General features: G+C 36.0%; 1 protein-coding gene across 2 annotated transcripts in view; it reads right to left on the reverse strand.

The window, feature by feature from the left end:
- The window catches only part of ATRNL1 (attractin like 1), a 1,132,449-nt gene that overhangs the window by 747,359 nt on the left and 368,506 nt on the right, over positions 1-16,584 (reverse strand). The gene's annotated exons all lie outside the window — the stretch shown is intronic.

The following is a 16,584-nucleotide window of genomic DNA, read 5'->3' on the forward strand; positions in this document are numbered from 1 at the left end:
CAATTATTATTAAGTAGTAACTTAAAAGAATTTTTATCTTATTCAAGTGAAAAAAAGTATTGGAATGCTACTGTGAGAAATTTGTGAAAATAAGTAGATATTTTAAAGGTAGACCACAATATTGAAGTGATAAAGAGTGTAAAATTTCTGTCTCAATGTCAAAATCCTTCTACTCTAAGGTTGGTGTACAAGGACCTTGGATTTTTTTTGCTGTTAGGCTCTTAAATGATGAACTCATCTTAGAAATAAATTTTTGTTTTCTTTTCTGAGCCTTTTCTGTATTTTCTTTGGATGGCTCAGAGCTCTGGTAACCTAAAAATTGTTAAGAAACAGCAATTCCAATACAAAATACTTGGGAGTCTACCTGCCAAGACAAACTCATGGACTGTGCAAAACACTTTTCACTCAAATAAAAATAGATCTAAACAATCCAAGAACTATTAATTGTCTAACATGAAAGAATAATAAAAATGGCAAGTACATCTAAGATAAATTTGCTTATTCAATGCCATACCAATCAAGCTACCAAAAACTAATTTATAGAGCTCAAAAAAAGTAATAAAATTCACATGGAAGACAAAAAGAATATCCGAGGAGTCAACAAAAAACGTGAAGGAAGGCAGCCTAGCCAAAGCAGATTTCAAGCTATATTACAAAACTGTAATCATCAAAACAAACTGATATTGACTAAGAAACAGAGTGATATATCAGTGGAATAAATTAGATATCCAATGCAAAACAGTAAATGACCATAGTAATCTAGTCTTGATAAACCCAAAGATCCAAACATTTTAAGCAAGAACTCACTATTTGACAAATATGACTCAGAAAACTGGAAAACAGTTTGTCAGAAACTACGTATATACATACATTTCACTCTAAACACTAAAATAATATCAATAGAGGTACATTATTTAGACATATAAAGATGATACAATAAGTAAATTAGGGATGTATGGAAAAATTTACCTGTCAGATCTATGGATAAGGGAAGAGTTTATGGCCAAAAAAATAAAGAAAGAAAGAAACAGAAAGTATCACAGAAAGTAAAAAGGATAATTTTAATTAAATGGAATTTAAAAGCTTTTGCACAAATAAAATAAATTCAGCCAAAATCAGAGATAACAGAAAACTGGATGAGGGAATTACAGCAAGTTCTCTGATAAAGGTCTCTTTTCTCAAATATAGGGAACTGAATCAAATTTATAAAAATAAGAGTCAAAGGATATTTCAGAAGAAAAAACAAAGCTATCAATAGTCACATGAAAACAACATGCTCAAAATCACTACTGATTAGAGAAATTCAAATTAAAAAAACTTTGAAATACCATCTCATGCTTATCAGTTTCACTAACATGAGAGAAAAGGAGAATGACAAATGCTGGAAGAGATGTGAAAAATTAGGGACACAAATGCACTGCTAGTAGAGTTGTGAATTAGTCCAACCATCCTGGACCACAATTTGGAACTAGACACAAATGGGTATAAAATTGTGCATGCCTTGAGCATTGCTACTACTAGATCTATATCTCAAAGAAAAAGGGAAATTATCTATTTGTAAATAAATATTTATAGCAGCTCTTTGTGATGGCAAAGAATTAGAAATTGAGGAGATGACTATTTATTGAAGAATAGCTGAACAACATGACTGATGGAATATTATTGTTGTATAAGAAATGATGAACAGGATTGTTTCAGAAAAACTTTAGATACATGATTTCAGGAGGAGTGCTATATAAATATTATTGTAATGATTTTATTATTACTTCTATTTACTATTATATAGCAACAATACATTTGAATAAGAATAAGAATTCTGATTTCTCCAAAGATATATTGACTTACCCTCACCCTACCAACACACACAAGGACTAGAACAAAACTGTTCTAATTTGTTAGCTGATGCAGACTAATTTTCAAACCTGTAGGCCAGATCAACTCTAAAGCAATCAGGTATGAAACAAAAGTCATCAGAGACTAAAATCAACACTTAAAATTATAGGAGTGTGTAAATGGATAATGAAAGAATATGACAAGACACAAGCACAGCAAAGTTTTTACAGAATAAGAGTTGTAAAGCTATGAGATCACTTAATTCAATCATCTCTTTTTTTAATTTGATAACTTAGGCACAGAGTAGTAAGATGATTTACTCAAGTTTTAAGTATATAACATTGAGGCTTAACCAAGTAAACCAAAAAAATGTACACCAGCTACCTATAGTAATACCAAGAATTTAGAGTGATTTCAACATTTGTGAAGCCCCTACAAGATTTTCTGATAAATAATAATCAAATAAGGCATAAATGGAGATGTAGGCCAGCCAAAGGAATTTGTTACTACCATGAGGGATTCCTGTATAGTATACAAAGGAAGAGAGAATCCCTATGAATGAGAGAGTTCTGAGGACATCCTGCCTTGCTGATTTTATTGTGCTGATTGCATTGAGTTTCAGAGCATTACACAGCTTTTGCAATGAGATTTAGCACCTTTCAAAAGAATAGCCTAAAGGTCTATACAGGAAAAACAAACAAACAAATGAACAATGACTATTATTCAAACTGTCATGGATAAATAGTCCACAGCTAAATATATCTTACACAGAGGTATTACAGACCCAGGAGGTATAGAAAGAGGTAAAAAAAAGTTTGAAAAACTAAGCAGTAGTTTGAATGAATTAAAAATGTTCCATGAAACAAAGACACATCTTTTTAATGTCAGAATTTGTCCAATAATCCTATATGGTATTAAATCATGGAAAAATCACAATCTCTAAAGTATTAAAACTTCAGTTAACCCAGAGGGCAATGGAGAGCAACATGATTGGTATGAGGAAAGGATGGTGCATCAATAACATTGACTTCCTTGCAAGAAATATGTGGGTGTTAAAGAAGGTGGCTAAAGAAATATACAGTATTTAGACTTCACTGATAAACATGGAATATTAAGAGATACAGAAAGGGGGTGGGGTGAAAATGAGAGAGGGAAAGAGAAATTTAAACCAAAACCTGCATTATATTGGGTAGATCCTCTACAAATGATTTTTGGAGGATATGGTTAAGAGTCCCACAGGATGGGAAGGTGTGGATGGGTATAATCTGTGATGTTGGGAGTAGCATAAAAAGGAGATCACAGAATCATTCACAGATTGATGTAACAAAGAATATATATCTTCAATGTGATTTGTATACATTAATAAATTAATATTTTAATGCTCTAGTGGAGAGTTAAAAATAGAGGCAATTTTGTAACAGTCAGTTCTATTTTTCTATTTTCATATAATACATGTAATTAAACAAGAATATAATATCAGTAAACTTATTAAGAAGGTTACATGTGATTTTGTTATATTTCTCAGTCCCATATTTGCTATAAAGTATGTGTTTTGCAAAAATGAATTACAGTAAGAGTGACTAGCTTTATGGTTATATATGGAAATAAATTAGATTCAACAGCCCTTTAATCCTCCTAATGTCAACCCCTAAAGAAACAACATGGCTTACAGGGTTTGATTTTCTCTAATTCCTACTTTTGAGATCAGAAGGATACAGTAGTTTTGTGGGGTTTTCCCCCCTGGCTATAGTTATTACATAAAAACAAAAGGATAACTAAAATTACTGCAAAGTTAACCCTCAGATATTGTTGTAACTGGATCAGTCCTTTAGCATCTGTCTGAGTGCTACATTTTTGTTCCTTTCTTCATTCTTACTTCTCCAAACCCTATCACTTTTATTAAGTGCAAGCAAGGTTGTACAGTAGGATCAATTTACCAACAGTTACAAGTCCCTTTTACATCATAAGAATAAACCTGAATTGTTGCAATTTAGTATCTTACCACCTTAACTATAGTGCTTTAAGAACAGAAAAGGAGTAAACATAATATTCCCTGCATTGTGACTGTAACTTTCTTGTTCAAATGGATGTAATTCAAAGTCCTAAGAGCAACCTCAAAATACTAACTTTGGAAAATTACAAGAAATTTTTAGAAAGTGACTTTAAGTAGATAATATTGACATTAAGAGCTCAACTACTGATCCATTTCCTCAAATGTGTTGAATTATAAAGCTTTTCATTTTTGTTACCTGAAGTTGATATTGTTCAAACCATCTGCTATTGTGGCAGGACAATGTGCTGAGAGGTAGTGTAGATTGATTATATTGACCAAGAAGTTATTGTGACATGGAGTTCTTTTAGTCATTCTGTACTTTTATTCTTATTGAAGTTGAAGCACTATCAGATTTTTTTTATGATTAAGATTTTTTAAAATCATGATAAAGCACAATTTTTATCACAAAAACCAGAACATTTCATTTTACACTCAAAAATTATGACTCTTTTAAAAGAGAAGAAATATTAATTTAGACAGCTCAAAAAGTGAATGAAGGAACTTTCCTGCCTAGTAGGAATAAGGCAGATTTTTTTTAAATTTTTTTTATTTTTATTTTTGAGGCAATTGGGGTTAAGTGACTTGCCCAGGGTCACACAGCTAGTTAAGTGTTAAGTGTCTGAGGTCGGATTTGAACTCAGGTCCTCCTGAATCCAAGGCCGGTGCTCTATCCACTGCACCACCTAACTGCCCCGGAATAAGGCAGATTTTAAAATAATCAAGGCAAGTACTTTCTGTCAGTTATAGCTGCCTAAAGATGGAATGTGCTACATTCTGAAGCAGTGAGGTCCTCACCATTGGATATGTCCAGGCAAAAGCTAGGTAATTATCTAATAGAGTATAGAGAGGATTGTAATTATCTAATAGAGTATAGAGAGGATTTTGGCTTTATTGTCTGTGATGTTGAATTGTAAGTACCTTTTGTAAATGTAGAGACATGAACATTTCATACTGGTCAGAAAATGCTACATAAAGAATGATTTCTTTTAGGTTGAAAGTATTTATAATTGTGGAAATACAAACTAAGACAGTCATGGGCAAATCCTTCTTACTTCATTTACCATTAATTTCTTGCCCTGGGTTCATTTGTATGTTAAACAAGGGGTATTACAGGAACTGAGATGAATCTTGTTGCCACAAATCCCAAACAGCTCTTGTGAGTTTTATCCAGAGGACTCCCTGAAGTAGGCTTTGGGGACACTGATTAATGATTTAGGATTTAGAAGAAGTTAAAAGGAACTGTCTAAAACCCATTAAATGGTTCACATGAGCAAGGGAATTGAATTCAGTTTTAAGGAAAAAATGTCAAAAGAATAGATATAATCTTAAACCCCAGGGCTTTGTTGGCTACCTGGTAAGGCATAATGATTCTTAGCCCTAGACTATGCATTGAAAAAGTTATAGAGCGCTTTTGCAAGGGAGAGATCTACTAGTTAATAAACCTCAACAGATGGTTACAGAGGATAGCAGATGGCCCTAAAGAGGCTGAAGACTGTCAGACATTAGAAAAGAACAGTTTGGTGACCATGAGAGGGAAGAAAATACCCAGAAGAATCAGTGTGATGCCCATAAAAACTAGCAGATGATAAAATGCCAAAATCACTGGAGAATATTGGAGACTCTATATTACCAGAGGTGTAACTGGCTTGGGAAGCTGTGTATCCCGGCCATGTATTTCCTTATACATGTGCCCATTATTCATGTAACTGGGCCATATGTGTACTGTGTGGGGAAAATCTTTCATACATTTTCCCTGCTTTTATATGTGTATTCTTTTTATGAATCTCCAGGGCACTTCTCACTTTCCAAAATCAAATAGGGGAGGAAGTAGGAGATACAAATTATGTGGAGGTGTTGATATACATGGATGATTTCATTGTCTTCTGAAGGAAAAAAGAAATACATACAAATAATAAAATGTATTGGACTGGCTAGAAGAATCTTATGTAAAACCATCAACTGTCAACTGAAAAATAGTACTTCTGTCAAATATATGGGTCATATAGCATCTAAGCAGAAAATGAACATTGACTAAGAAAAAATAAAGGCACCTGTCAAAAAAAAAAAACATATTCAAAGAATCTTCAGGAAGACTTTTCTAGGATATGGTGGTTATCAAAAATTCAAGAACAATGGTAGACTTCAGGTACCATGCGCAATAAGATGACAGACTAGATATTTTCTCAAATTCTCACAATCTCTCAAACCTCCCCAAAACAGAAAAAATGATCCAAAGAGAAAGTAATGTCAGCTGTTTCCATGGTCTAGGACACCAAGAATCCAAAATGAGATTTAAAAAAACAACAACCCAGGAACTGAAATTTACTGACCCTGAGCTCAATAAGGACCCCTCCCCAACCTCTGATGTTCCTGACATCAATGCCTCACTAGCAGAAAAAAAAGGAGATGACACAGGCTTACATCAAAATATATATTCTGCCCCCCTCCTCTTCCAGTGCCACAGAGTCTCTAGCTGCAGGTTGTGGAAGGTTTCTTAGGCCTCCAAAGACAGCTTGGCTATAGCCCTTCATGAGCAAAGGCCTATCAGGGGCTACAATTCGGAAGTACCAGAACTGCAAAGCTCTGAAGTGGCAGTAGCTCTAACTTACTAGTGCTAGGAAAAGCAGGCTCTGAACTGCTGATGCCACCAGGCTCTGAACTACCAGTGCCAAACAAAACAAAAAAATAAACCCAAAACTAAGAAACCATGGGAGTTGGATAGGTCACTGCCTATGTGTACCTGTGCAAAACTCTACTAAGCCTCAGGGAAGAGAAGAGCATCCAGTGGGGTCCAATTATGACCACCCAAAAGTCAACTGCAGCAGAGACCTATGCTAGCAAATATGTGAATTACCCTGTATTAGAAGAGGCAGAGAAACTTTAAGATCCAGCCTCCAAGGAAAGCACAATAAGAGGGGAAGGAGTCAGAAATGAACAATAAGGAAAACAAGGGGAAGGGGAAGACAAAAGTACCAAAGATTAGAGGAATAAGAAATCTCAAAGATTTTGATCATATATAGATAAATCAACAGGAAAAATGTAACAATATAAAGAAATACAGCCTAAAGATCTAGTAAATTATTTCAGACATCTATGAATAAATACTAAAAAATGAAGGAAAATGATCCAAAATTTCATTAGACAGAGGAACCTCTAGAAGTTAAGGAGAACATGAAACCATAACATGCTATTCCTAAGTGGTTTATAAAAGAAATTTTCAGAGCAGAATTTATGACCTGAACAGCAAAAATGATGAACAGAATAGAAAAAACTTGAATCTGCAATCACAAGCCTCAGCAAAAAAATAAAATAGAGATCAATGGATTAGAAATGCAAATACAAAAAAGTGAAAGACAATCTAGAAGAAAATAAAAAGAACATGAACATTAAGAGTTATGTAGGGGGCAGCTAGGTGGCACAGTGGATAAAGTACCGGCCCTGGATTCAAGAGTACCTGAGTTCAAATCTGGCCTCAGACACTTGACACTTACTAGCTGTGTGACCGTGGGCAAGTCACTTAACCCCCATTGCCCCACAAAAAAAAGTTATGTAAGTAAAATATATGTATCTCAAACATAGGATGCAAAAGACAACCTAAGAATCATAGGTCTCCCAGAAGAACATAGCAGGAAAAAAACAATATACACACGCACGCACACACACACACACACACAAAACACTTAAGAACAAAATGAAGACAATGACATTAGAGAACTGCCCCAGAATTTCTGAACACTAAAAATGAAATCCCAGTTGAAAGAATTCATAGACTGCCTCAAGAAAAAATAATTAAAAACAACAACAAAAAAAAAAAAATCCAAGGCAACAAACTCCAAGGGACTTAATGTTTGAATATAACAATTCAGTTAAGAAGGTAAACTGCAGGATTGAAGCCAAGATGGTGGAGGAAAGACATTAAATGCTCAGAGCTCCTGAAACAATTACCCCTAAAATAGCCATAAAACAACTCCTGGGATCAGCAAAACCCACAAAAATGGGCTGATATTATTTTTCCAGTCAAAGATATCTTAGAGGCAGCCATGCTGGGCTGCAAGAAGAATCCAACTCCGCAATTATAGCACCACAGTCCCCAGGCAGGCTGCTCCAGAGAAACTTACACCTGAACGTACAAATTAGCTGCAGCACCAGCAACTTCTCGAACTAAGCTTAGAGTCAGATGAGAAGACTGAACAGTTGGCAGAGGGTGGAAAATACAGGGGTGTCTGCAGAACCTAAGGAGGAATTCAGCTATCCTACCCCAGCAGGAAACCAGGGAGAAATCTTGAGTGGTGGGAGGACCAGGTAGGGGAGAGGCACAGGCTCATTGGATCTAAGAACCACAGTACTAAAAAGTTTTACTGGCTGGTTAATTAGCAAGTTGGCTTAAGGTTATCTTCAGACCAGAGAACATGCCAGGCAAAAGAAAAAATTGCCCTCTCTCAAACCAAAACACCTGGGACCCTCTGAAGCTTGGGACAGTGTAGCTTATAAGTAGGACCCCACTGTAAGAGAGAGTTAAAAGTCAAGTAAAAGACAGCAAGATGAGCAAGCAAAGAAAGTTTAGAACTATAGAAAGATTCTTTAGCTACAAGGAAGTTTGAGGTGCACCCTCAGAAGAGGATAGCAACCTCAGGGACCCTATATCCAAAGCTTCCAAAAAAAATGAATTGGTCTCAGGCCATGGAAGCACTCAAAAGGGACTTTGAAAAGGAAGTAGGAGAGATAGAAGAAAGATTTAGAGAGATGGAGGAAAGAATGGAGAGAAATTAAAGCAATGCAGGAGAGTCATGAGAAAAAAAGGCAACAGCTTGAAAAGGCAAATGAGAAAGAGAAACAAAAGCCCTCTGAAGAAAACTATTGCCTAAGAATTAGGATTAAACAAATGGAAGCTAGTGACTTTATGAGAAACCAAGAGACATTAAAGCAAATCCAAATAAACAAAAAAATAGAGGGTAATATGAAATACCTCCTTGGAAAAAGAGCTGACCCAGAAAATATATCCAGGAGAGATAATTTGAAAACCATTAGACTACCTGAAATCTATGATCAAAAAGGGGCGAGGGGGGGGAGGGATAGACTTCATCTTCCAAGAAATTATCAGGGAAAAATTGCCCTAATATTCTAGAAGCAGAAGGTAAAATAGAGATTGAAAGAATCCACCGATCACCTCCTGAAAGAGATCCCAAAAGGAAAACCTCCAGGAATATTATAGCCAAATTCCAGAGATCCATGGTCAAGGAGAAAATATTGTAAGCAGCTAGAAAAAAAGGAACTCAAATACTGTGAAGCTAAACTAAGGATAACCCAAGACCTAGCAGCACCTACATTAAAGGACCGGAGGGCATAGAATATGATATTCCAGAGGGAAAAGGAACTGGGACTACAACCAAGAATCACCTACCCAGAAAAACTGAATATAATCTTTAAGGGGAAAAATGGGACTTCAATGAAAAAGAGAACTTTTAGGCATTTGTGATGAAAAGAACTGAACTGAATAGAACATTTGACTTACAAATACAAGACTCTAGATAACCATAAAAAGGTAAAAAGAAAAAGAAATCATGAGGGATATTTAAAGGTTAAACTGTTTTAATTCCTACATGGGAAGATAATATTTCTAACTCATAAGAACTTTCTCAATATTAGGGCAGCTGAAAGGTAGACACTTAGAGGGCACAGGTATAAATTGAATATGAAGGTATGATATCTGTTAAAGCATTTATTTTTTGCTTATCCTTGTTTTATGTATGGCAGGCAAGGTGGAGTGGCTTATGTCTGGGGCCAGATTTGGGCTTGGAGCCTCCTGGGTCCAGGGCTGCTGCTTTGTCCACTGTGTCACCTAGCTAACACATGAGGACATCTTTAAAATAAAGTTAAGGAGGGGCAGCTAGGTGGCACGGTGGATAAAGTGCTGGCCCTAGATTCAGGGGGACCTGAGTTTAAATCTGGCTTCAGACACTTGACACTTACTAGGTGTGTGACCTTGGACAAGTCACTTAACCCTCATTGCCCTGCAAAAGAAAATAAATAAATAATCAAATAATTAAATAATTAAAAGTTGAGGAGTAAGATCAATACATCTGAAGAAAGGGAAAGGGAGAGGTAGACTGGGAAAAAGTAGCTCACATACAAGCAGCAAGTAAAAACTTATGGAGTAGAGGGGAAGAGGGGGAAGGAGTGGAGGAGTGAGTGAACCTTACTATCATCAGAATTGACTCAAAGAGGGAATAACATACATACTCAAGTGGGAATAGTAATATATTTTGCCCTGGGGGGCAGCTAGGTGTTGCAGTGGGTAAAGCACCGGGCCCTGGATTCAGGAGGACCTGAGTTCTAATCTGGCCTCAGACACTTGACTAGCTGTGTGACCCTGGCAAGTCACTTAACCCTCATTTCTATACAAAAACAAAACAAAAGAAAACAAACATATATGTGTGTATGTATGTATGTGTATATATATATATATATATATATATATATATATATATATATATATATATATATACGTGTGTGTGTGTGTGTGTATTTCCCTGAGGGAAAGTGGGAGGGGAAGGAGATGGGGGGCGGTAAGAGGAAGGAAGGGCAGATGGAGGAGGGAGCAGTAAAAAGCAAAACACTTTTAAGGAAGGTGAAGATGTTCTTCATAACTGCAATGTATGGCTTACATTGAATTGCTTCATTTTATAGGGAGGATTGAGGAAGGAGGGAAGGAGGAAGAAAATTTAGAACACAGAATTAGCTCAAAGACCTTAATCTCACCAGAGTGTTCTCAAGGAGGGAATAACATATACACCCAACGGGGAGGAGTAATCTATCTAACCCTGCAACAAAGTAGGAGGGGAAGAGCATAAGGAGGGAAGGGCAAAAGAAGGGAGGGAAGAGCAGGGGGAGAGGGCAATCAGAATCAACACACTTTTGAGGAGGAATAGGGTAAAAGAAGATAGAAAATAAAGTAAATATTATGGGAAGGGAATAGGATAGAGGGAAATAGCTATGATTATTGATTATAATGGCAAAACGTATGGTACCTACTTTGGTGGGCTATTGTGAAGAAAATGCTTTATCAAGTTTAAGGTACTATATAAAGGTTATGATGAACAGGGGGGCTATCAGAAAAGCCTGGAAAGATCTACATGTACTGAAGTAGAGTAAAATGTACTCTATACAAAAGAACAGCAATAGTGTAAGATGATCTGCTGTGAAGGACACGGTTATTTTCAGCATTTCAATGATCTGATATAACTCTGAAGGACTTATGAAAATTGCAATCCATCTATAGAGAAAGAACTGATGGCATCTGAAAACAGATTGAAGCCTAAGTTTTTTGATAGTTCCTTAATCTGAAGTTTTGTTTTTGTCTGTTTTCTCTCACAACCTGGCTAATGTGGAGATGATTTCCATGACTACTCATATATAACTTATATTGAATTGCTTGAGTTCTTGGGGGTGGGTGCTGGGAAGGGAGAGAGGAAGAGAAGTTGGAACACAAAGCTTTTAAAAAATTGATGTCAGGGCAGCTAGGTGGCACAGTGGATAAAGCACTGGCCCTGGATTCAGGAGGACCTGAATTCAAATGTGGCCTCAGACACTTAACACTTACTAGCTGTGTGACCCTGGGCAAGTCACTTAACCCCAATTGCCCCACACACAAAAAAACCAACAAAAATTGATGTCAAAATTTGTTTGTATGTGTAGTTTGGAAAATAAAATTCTAAACAGAAAAACAAACAAAATAATTCAATTCAGAAAACAACAACAACAGACAAAACAAGTTCTGCAAGCCATTAGGAGAAATACTTTCAAATACAAAGGAAAGGACATCTGAATAACATAATATTATATTATACCCAATAGAAAACAAGGAGGAGGGATGGAATATGTTATTCAGAAGAGCACTGAACACAGGCTGCAACCCAGGGTGGCCTATCTGGTAAATCTAAGCCTAACCATATAAGACAAAAATTGGACATTCAATAAAAAAGGAGAGTTTGAACCATTTTTAGGAAGAAAATGAGAATAGATTATTTGCATCTCAAACAACCAGGGTAGTGAATAAATGCAGATAGTAAAAGCAACAGAATGACAACAGAAAGACCTGTAAAAGAATTCTTTCTAAATGTACAACATGATACAGAAGTGAACATCGAAGTCTGACAGAGGTATGAGTGAAGAGGCAGAAAGGTAGCATTAAGGACAGAACTACATGCTTCTTTAATGGGATTATTTTATAATATGCGAGGGTATGTGAAAAACAGAGGAAGATCAGGGGATAGAGAAGAGGAAGTGATGCATGAGGCTCAAATCAATGGCACACAGTGAAAGGAAGGTAACCTGTGTGATGATCTCAGAAAGAGAAGAGCCTACTATGGATTGGGTGAGGAGAAGAGGGAAAATACTGAAAAGGCAAGGAAAGGAGAAAACCATGCTTTGGAAGCAGGAGAGGGTTCTACTGAATAATGCTTTTATGGGTGAAGGGAGATGAGGATATTATATTGGATGGAGTTCAGGGGTTTTGGTGCTTAAAAGTCTAATTGTCCTGGGGAGGAAAGAAATTGGAACCTCTGGGAATGACTAGCACCTGGAGAAACAGGAGAGCCTGGAACTTCTGTGATAGTTAACAGTAAGAAATAAGCCAGAATCCCATATATGGAAGAATGCCTAAGCAAACTCTGGCATATAATGGATTAGAACTGTGCTGTAAGAAATAATAAATATGATAAATACAGGGAATCTTGGAAAGATCTATATGAATTAATTCAGATTAAAGTCAACAGAACCAAGAAAACAATATACCCAATAACTACAACAATGTACATAGAAAGAACAAGGACACACCAAAATATCAAAAGTAATGTAACAAACTTTAAAAAATTAAATGGGACTCACATGAAGAGATTTGAGAAGATATCACCATCTACCACTTGTTGGAGATTGGTAGTCCATATGTGTTACACATTGCACATGTTTTTGAACTTTCTCAATGTATCAAACAGTTATATGTGTTTTTTTCTCTTTCAAAAAATATCACTGTCATTAAGAATGGCTCTTGGAAAAGAGAATGGGGAGAGACACATGGGATAATATGCTGATATAAGAAACAAAATGTGAATAAAAATTTATTTTAAATAAAAATTTTTTAAAGAGAGAACATGGGAATATTAGTGAAGATTGTTTCGAAGATAAATTGGTATTCTTTTTTTGTTTTGGTTTTTATTCTTCAGTATTTTATTATTTTCCTATTATATATAAGGATAGTTTTCAACATTTGTTTTCATAGGATTTTTAGTTGCAACTTTTTATCCCACCCTCCCTTCCCTCCCTCCTCCCCAAGACAGAAAGCAATCTAATATAGGTTATATATGTGCAATCACATTAAACATATTTCTGCATTAGTCATATTGTGAAAGAAGAGTCAGAGCACAAGGGAAAACCCTCAAAAAAGAAGGAAAAAAACAGCCCCAAAATAGAAATGATATGGTTCAATCTATGTTCATAAATCACAGTTCTTTTTTTCTGGATGTTGAGAACATTTTCTATTATGAAGTTCTTTAAAATAGTTTTGGGCCATTGTATTGCTAAAAAGAGCCAAGTCTATCACCATTGTTCACCACACAATTTTGCTGTTACTGTATACAATGTTCTCCTGGTTCTGCTCCTCTCAGTCAGCAACAGTTCATGGAAGTCCTTCCAGGTTTCTCTGAACTCCTCCTGCTCATCATTACTTTTCACATTGATTTTTCTTTCTTTCTTTCTTTCTTTCTTTCTTTCTTTCTTTCTTTCTTTCTTTCTTTCTTTCTTTCTTTCTTTCTTTCTTTCTTTCTTTCTTTCTTTCTTTCTTTCTTTCCTTCCTTCCTTCCTTCCTTCCTTCCTTCCTTCCTTTCTTTCTTTCTTTCTTTTTTTTAGTGAGGCAATTGGGGTTAAGGGACTTGCCCAGGGTCACACAGCTAGTAAGTGTTAAGTGTCTGAGGCCAGATTTGAACTCAGGTCCTCCTGACTCCAGGGCCGGTGCTCTATCCACTGTGCCACCTAGCTGCCCTTCACATTGATTTTTTAAAACTTTGTGTTCTAAATTTTCTACTTCCCTCCCTCCTCATCCCTCCCTATGAAATCCAGCAATTTAATATAAGTCATACATGTGCAGTTATGCAAAACATTTTCTCATTAGACAGGTTGTGAAAAAAATAGAAAAAATACCTTTAGAAAGAGGAGCTATCAAATAAAATTATACTTCAATGTGTATTCAAATACCATCAGTTCTATCTCTGTTGATGGCTTGCATTTTTCATACATCTTTCTGATAGCATCTTGCTCATCATTTCTTTCACAGTTACTATTATTAACTGTTTCACCCTCCATCTTATTCCCACCCTTTGATATTTACTCTATTTTCTATCTTCCTTCACCCTGTCCCTCCTAGAAAGTGTTTTGCTTTTTACTGTCCTCTCCCCCAATCTGCTCTTCCTTCCATTGCCTCCTCCCCCCATCTCCTTCCCCTCCCACTTTCCCACAGGGCAAGATATATTACTATACCCTCTTGAGTGTGTATGTTATTCCCTCCTTGAGCCAATTCTGATGAGAGTAAGGCTCACTCACTCCCTCTCTCTGTCCCCATCTTCCCCTCTACTACATAAGCTTTTTCTTGTTTCTTTTATGTGAACTACTTTTCCCCAATCCCGCTTTCTCTTTCTTCCAGTGCATTCCTCTTAGCCCTTAACTTTATTTTGAAGATGTCATCATGGGTCAGCTAGGTGACACAGTGGACAAAGCACCAGCAGGAGGCCTATATCCAGCCCCAGACATTAGCCACCCCACCCTTCCTGCCCCACAAGAAACAAGAAGCAAAAAATAAATGCTTCTACAGATATCATACCTTCCTATTCAATTCACATCTGTGGCTTCTAAGTATATTCCTTTCAGATGCCCTAATACTGAGAAAGATCTTATGAGTTAGAAGTATTATCTTCCCATGAAGGAATGTATTAATTGTCCTTGAATAACTAGTAGAAAGAATATATAGATCTACAATTAGTGAGGGACACAAATCAACAACTAAGGGCCTCATCTTGTTGTAGAAAGGCATAATGAAAATGGAAAATGAAATAAGGAAGGCCCCCTATAATAACAAACAACTGCTATTTGCTGGTAATAGAGGAAAAGAGTATAAGACATGTTGGATACACTCAGGAGAGAAAGCTACTAACTCAAACAGTACACTTAGAGATCAAATATAGATATTTTGTACTGGAAGATAGATTAATCTATTTTGTATGAAGTCACACCTAAGCAGAAACCTTAAAAGCTTCAGGAATGTAAAGGTGTAGTGAAAAAGGCATATTGTGTGTATGTCTTCTCCAAGAACATCCACTCTGAACAAGTGAAAGACTTTGAGTTAATTAAAAGTATACTCTTACCTGGAGCGTTATCTTTGCATCCTGAGCTAGACCTGCAGTATGAGTTGAAACATGTTCCCACACATACACTTTCCTTGTATGTGACTTGGCAGCATGTTTATTGAGCATATTTGCATTTTCTGTTCATGTTTCCTGCTCACAAAATTGCTTTTTTGCATATGCATTCCAAATGGTAGTATGGTCACCCATGGGATAGTACTCCTCATGCCTATGGTGGGATACTTTTTCTCATCTCTTAATTTGCTACACTGATTGAATGTCTGTTGGTGTGAACTAATGTTTCCTTGCTTGTTGGCTTAACAAAAGTAAACACATTGGAGGGGCTCATTAGCTATGATTTTGAGATGTTGATCTATATTTAAAATGTGCCTCAAACTTAGGCTATGATTCAGAAGGTTTCAACTCCTTATGGGGTACTGTAATCAGTTTTAATGAATTCAAAGCAACCCTGATGATTCTTGTTTCTAAGATTCACATTCATTTAAAAGGGGAAGGCTATATGCAAGTAAGAAGCCAAACACGTCCTTTAAGAATAAGAATTACACTAATATAAGGGTATTCCATTAATTCATAGAAATAAAATAGAAACATGCACTCTGTTTAAAGCATTCTGTATTCACATTAACATCTTTAGTAAATTAAATATGTATGTACTTATACATAGAAATTAATTTCAGTACTTTGTTCTTTGAGTTCTTCAGTGCATGAACTCTCTTTAATGATACAGATTGTAATTTCTCTGTCACTGGATGATTTTTGCCCTTCTCTTTCTGTAAACCTCTCAGTGGAGTCTTACCCACCATACTAGAGGACTTTAGATGACTGACTACATTAAGATTGTGTTGATATTATCATAGTACTTAAGCTATTATCTATCTTTATCACTACATAACCTGCCTACTTGGTTATGTAAAGTTATATTTGTCCTTGAGGGTGTCTTTTCCATTGTTATTTTTTCCCATTAAATTTGAGTCATTTGAAATGCTGATTTTTCTGAGGTAATGATTTTTCATAACACTCGGTCATATAGCCACATTTCTTAAATGTAAATCATATATTCCACCACACTTTTGGCCACCACTGTCCTGTGTCAACCTACTTGTGGAAATCAATGAGTAAACTATTATTTATAGAATGTTGACTGAGTTTAGTGGATACTGTCAATTCTTCACAGAATTTCTCTACTTCCTCCCCTGCAACAGATGATAGTATAAAATTTGCAGCTAAATTTATGATGTAATGTCTGTCACACTCAACTTGATTAACAGGAGGTAAAATAAGCACATA

The sequence above is a fragment of the Dromiciops gliroides genome, chromosome 2 (assembly GCF_019393635.1).
Source record: "Dromiciops gliroides isolate mDroGli1 chromosome 2, mDroGli1.pri, whole genome shotgun sequence".
Lineage (NCBI taxonomy): Eukaryota > Metazoa > Chordata > Mammalia > Microbiotheria > Microbiotheriidae > Dromiciops > Dromiciops gliroides.